A 6041-nucleotide genomic window follows, 5' to 3' on the forward strand; every position below is an offset into this window, starting at 1 on the left:
GGACTGGTCTTATAACGTAGAGACAGTCCAGTTTTTTTTTTTTTTTGGTTAATACAGTTCAGTTGTCAAACATTGCAGATTTGCCACCTTAAGATCTTGCAACATGAGTACCGGTCTGGATCTTTATCATGGTTGTGTATATTTAAGTTTGAACTGGCACGGTGTCTGTTTATATAAAGACTTTTCAAGAAAAAAGTGCATTTAAGTACGATAATCAAGTAAAAAGATGGTAAGCTACGGAAAATCTGAGGCATAAAGTTAAAGCATGTCCTCCTTGGAATTATGTATTTTAACTTTATTCTTCTAAAATCACTTGCTTCTTCGTGCCTGCTTTTCAAATATGACATCAGGGAGTATGCGGCAAACTTAGGAAGAATGTATGGTGCATGATAGTGGGTGCAGAAAATTCGAAAGGTAGTTTTAGTTCACGAGGAATTATTATTTAGCGTAACATATATACGAGCTGTCGCAGAATGTTCAAAGCTTGTCCTTACGTGACCTTTAATCAAGGAAAAAAAAAAAAGAAAGCTAGTTTTGTTTAGTTTTGAACTTGCTGAGCGGTTTAAATCCAGTCAAGTGCCTTGGAATTTTTGGCTCCGTGCTGGTGCAACTAGTGGAGACTCACGGTCCGACAAGCATGGTCAGACGCCTATAACGTTAATTTGGCGAGGCTTGAGATCCAGTCTTTAGTTCCTGATTACTTTAAAGAAGAAAAAAGAGGTACTTGCATCCAACGATCATGGCAATTTTCATTTTTCATGAAGGTAAGAAGTTTAATCTTGCCATCCACCAGTCTGCTAACAAGCGTCTTTTTCATTATGTTAATGGATGATAGGGCTTTTTCATCCATATGATGCAATACTAGCATACGCTGCCGTAAGATATCCAAGGCAACATTCTAGTTGGGTTTTTCAAAAGCCAAATTATGCCTTTGTACTGTTTTCTGTCATGTTAGACTATTGGATGTTGAAGCTTCTTCAAATCCGCCAACTTGTTATGAAACCGGAAAAAGAGGAGAGGATCGTATCTTTGGAATAATTGAAAAATATGAAAAAAATCTATGCAGTAGCTGATATGGAACTCCAAATGCAAATACCCATCCACGACAAAATCACCTTTGGAAATCAAAATAGAATTATACACAACGAAAACATAAACCAGTTTCACATTTATATTCCAAACAGCTGGAACAAAATGCTATTCTTCAATGTTCTTGTTACGGAGGTATCGTGGATACCTCGGATCAGTGCGTTATCACAGAATATCTTTGGCTAGCGAACTATCTTCATGGTTGCCGACCCAACCATCAAGCTAAGGTATGTGGAGCCGAGCTATTTATATCCAGTTTGATGTGCGGCCCATCTAGCACGTGAGATTTCTCCATTACCTCGAGCAGCCAGTTTTCTAGCACGTGCAGTAGCTGTTCACTCTGAGTGAATAAGTTCACACGTAACTAACTTTCCATATCTTGTGGAAGCAGAGAAGGGTTAGAATATCTCGTCTACTAATAGCACGTCCAATAGTTCGACAACCTCGGAATCACACATTTCCATGATTGTTCAGCCATATCCTCTATAAATAATAAAAGCCCCAAGGATCCAGGTAAGTAACCCCTCTTAGAGAATCAGTTGTTGTTTCCATGGTTCTCTGATTTCTGACTTGAGAGTCAGAGAATTTTTATCGGAGCGAAAAGCTCCAACTTTAATTTTATTTTGCAAGTCACTCTAGCACCGCTGCAAAAGGCCCAGTCATCTGCCTTCCAACCTCAGCTGAAACAAGCAGTAATAGATAGAGGAAGGGCAAAATCTTCGCATCATGCCACCAAAGCGAGTCTCGTCTCGTCTCACCAATACCACTGCCTCCTAACAGACGGAAAGCTAGGCTGACAATCAGATGCAGTCGCTGGTGACGGAGACTCCTCCATCAACCCAGCCAGCATTGATCATGGTAGATGATAGCCTATTTCGCAAGTGCACGAAATCGCTCAAGTAATATAATGATAAATAAGAGATCGTTCCCACGAGGACTGAGTTTAATTATAAAAAATGAACGCTAATTTTACTAATATCTAAACGATCGAAACTGAATGACAGTGGAAAATAAAATTAACTCTAAAGAACTTAATGAAAGCTGAATCAAAATTCGATTGATAAAGTACTAGGGTATATCTGATTTTACTTGGACAAATTATCAATTCCAGCTATTCTGATTAATAATCCAAATTTAATTATTAATGAAAGGATAAATAATCCTAAATTATTTAATAATCTCTCCCGAGTCTTATTAAATATACTAATTAAAACCTATAATCTATCTTCCAATAGTAAAATAGATTTCAATTAGTTCAATAAGCACAGTGATTATTTTTAAAATCCCACAGATCAAATCTTCTGCTCCCGCTCCAATTATTATTCCTATGATGTTTGTTATTAACTCCAATTTATAATCTTCCTTCCCAGTACCAATTATAAATCGAAATCAATCAAGTACCAAAGATAATAATACTTAAAAGCATTAAGTGCAAATAATAAATAATTATATTAACAAAGAAAATTAATACAAGATTCTGGAATTGAAATTGAATCCAAGCTACATCAGGTACCCTAGCTAAAAATTTAGCTTTTCATCGTATCAAAATCAAACTCAAGTATACTTGAATAAAACTCCAAAATCATCCTAACAATGAGTTTTAGAAAATAAATTCAAAGTAAACAAGAGAAAGAATTAAAAACTCTGAAGGAATTGCAGAGCCGAATGAATCCTCTCTTCAAATCTTCCAGATACTCCAAACTCTCCTTGCTTGATTTCTAGCTTTCAAAGATGATTCTCCTCTCTCTCTTGTTGGTGTTTTAGGATCCTTAAATAGGGCTAGGGCTAGGGTTAAGGTGGTATTTTTTTCATGATTTTATTCTATATATCATTCTTTCTATTTGATATAGAATCTCTCCTCCTTTGGATAGGCTTTAAGCAACCACCAGCCATCTACTCCTTATGCTGTCCAAATTTTCTGATTTTATTCTGATTTTCATAGTAAAGAAGGAAAGGAGGCATGGTTAATTAGAGGAGAAGAATTTCTTCCTTCCTGGGTCCACAAAATCTGCAAAACAAAGTAAGGTTTCGGCTGCCCAAATCAAGTTTTCCAAGAATTGGTTCCAATTCTTTCTAAGTTTGCTCCTCATGCAGAATTAGTTTGGACTCTGATTTTCTTCCATTTAATTCTTTCCAAGATAGCTCTTTGCCACCCAAAATTGGTTGCCATATCAGATCTTTGTGCCAAGAAACACTAAGAAGAATCTGGGTGTATCGGGTGTTTCTTGTTGTGTCCAACATTGTTACCAACTTCAACCTACTGTAGCCACCTCATCTGAAATCCGAATTCAATTCTGTAAATTATGTTCCTTTCTTGCTTCTCTCAAAATTTTGTAGGATCTAATCTTGCTCAATTTAGAGTCCTGTAGCTTGCCTTTTAGGGGTCCTCACACTAAAATATCCAGAATTTAGATTGGTTGACTAGATGGGAGAGATTAACTGCTTGATTTATTTCCTGCACCTCTAGTTTCTTTTCTGGCTGATGATGCCAAAAAGGATAAGGTGTGGGGTCCATTGATATCTTGATTTGGTTATTCTGCTTTGAGATAGACTCTGATTTTGATGCAAGACCTGATGACTCCGAATGACAAACCCTGCTGAATCGGACTCAACCAATTTCACTTAATTTGATCTTTAAAACATGGTTAAGCCCAATTAAGTGTGACTTGGCTCAATTACCTGCAATTGACATAAAACATATCAGGTTCTTATATTTATTTAGTTAATTATTATACCAATTTATCAAAATCATTAAAAACTAATAATAATAATTACTATAAAAATGCAATACATCAAATACCTCCAAACTTAAGTTTTTGGTTGTCCCCAAGCAAAAGAAAAGTCAAATAAAAATGGAGAATCTAAAATAAAAATTAATGCTAAAAATTTTATTTAACATTAATATACTCAAAATCCATCTAGACACAAAGGAGTAATACCCAAATGCCATGGCTTAACCACCCCAACTCAAAACCGAAAGGCAAACCCACAAGCTAACTATTCCAAACTCATTCATACTCAAACAAAATTACGCACAATCAATAGTTACCTTGCTTCCTTTAGGTTTTAATAAAATAATTCGGTTCAAACATCCAATCCTGAATGCAAAATCCTATCAGCCCATCTCCACTAGTGCAAACAACGTACTCAAGAGATCAATAGGACTTTTTCAGATAAAAAAATGGAAAGCAAGCAACAAGAATGATGGTTATGGTCACATAAGTGAAAATAAATTAACCACAATAAATCAGAGCGTACTCAATTACTTATGCTTTACATCCCTTTATTTGTTTTATTTTATACTTTTAGAACAGCCTATACACTTTGGCACTCTTCCTTAAGTTATCATTTGCCTTTTTACGCGAATACCGACATTGGCGATGAAGGCACCCGGTTACTCAGCAAGTCATATACTCAAAGTGCTTTGCATACTCATAATTCAAGTCACTGTTTGACGTAAAAGCAAACATGGGGCTCATGAATGCTCCTAGTTACTAGGCAACTTGAAACAGCGGAGTAGATTGTGCTTTTTTTTTTTTTTGAATGGAAGAAAAACTAAAAATTTAGTATGCTCTAACCATTATAATCAATTTATTCTAAAAAAAAATATAAATAGTAGATATGAGATAGGATGAAAAGAAAATACAAGAGATCAAAAAGGGTATGCCAAAGGAATGCCTATATCATTTCTCTCAAGTAAATTGTCTATATTTTATTTCAACAAACGCAACAAAGCTCACAAATAGGATTGGCAAAGCAAAGTAACTATCTCCTATACGAGATTTTATTTAAGTATTTACAAGTTTAAAACAGTCAATCCCTGAATTTGACTTCCAAATTTAAAGCTAAGATAGCCAAACAATAAACAAAGGCAAAATTGTCCCCCTTTATATCCTTACAAGTGATCAATGAATCAACATTCTAATTTTTTTTTAATAAATTTTATTAAAATAAAGACAAAGATGCAAACATAATGGCAATCCTATATTATTAACACGAAATGCTCATGCAAATGCACCTCCAAATCTGAATTGGACATTGTGCTCAATGATAAGATCATCATCACAATACATATTATAGCAAGGCATTCTTAAAGGTTAGGGGTACTCCCTTTGTAGCGTGCCTATACGCTTGTCGAGTTTGCAACTGTCCTCAGTCATTTCATCTCTCTTGTCTTCTTCAATGTGCCTAAAAAGTGAACAACATCATTCAAACCTTGAAAATATAGTGAGGATTAAAATTGACTCAAAAAATAAAAAAAAAAAAATTTTTGCTTGGGTTGCCTCCCAAGAAGCGCTAGTTTATAGTCGTTAGCTTGACTATCCCAATGCATTATGTCAGTGATATGGAGGTTTTTGTTGCTCAAATCCTCCATCTATGTATTCCTTCAACTTTGCCCATTGACCTTGAAGGTCCTATCACCACTCTTCAGCTAACAGCTCCATGTGAAAAAACTTGTATAATCTCAAATGGACCTGACCACCTAGACCAGGAGCTTGCTGAAAATAGCTTTAGCGGGAGTTATACAGCAACACCTTTTGTCCTGCTTGGAATTCAACCTCACAATATGCTTGTCATGCCATCTTTTCATTCTCTCCTTGTAAATTCTTGCATTTTCATATGCATGGAGGTGGAACTCATCAAGTTCATTAAGCTGTAATGACCTTTTCTCCCCAGCAGCTTCCATATTGAAATTTAGCAACCTAGTTGCCCAGTAAGCTCGATGCTCTAGCTCCACAGGTAAATGGCATGCTTTTCCATAAACTAGATGATACGGGGACATCCCAATTGGCATTTTGAATGCTGTTCTATATGCCCATAATGCATCATCTAATTTTAGGGACTAGTCCTTTCTTGATGAGTTGACAGTAGTCTCCAATATTCTTTTAATTTCAAGGTTGAGATCTCTACTTGTCCACTTGTTTGAGGATGATATGGTGTTCCTACACGAT

The sequence above is a fragment of the Elaeis guineensis genome, chromosome 2 (assembly GCF_000442705.2).
Source record: "Elaeis guineensis isolate ETL-2024a chromosome 2, EG11, whole genome shotgun sequence".
In the NCBI taxonomy this organism is placed as follows: domain Eukaryota; kingdom Viridiplantae; phylum Streptophyta; class Magnoliopsida; order Arecales; family Arecaceae; genus Elaeis; species Elaeis guineensis.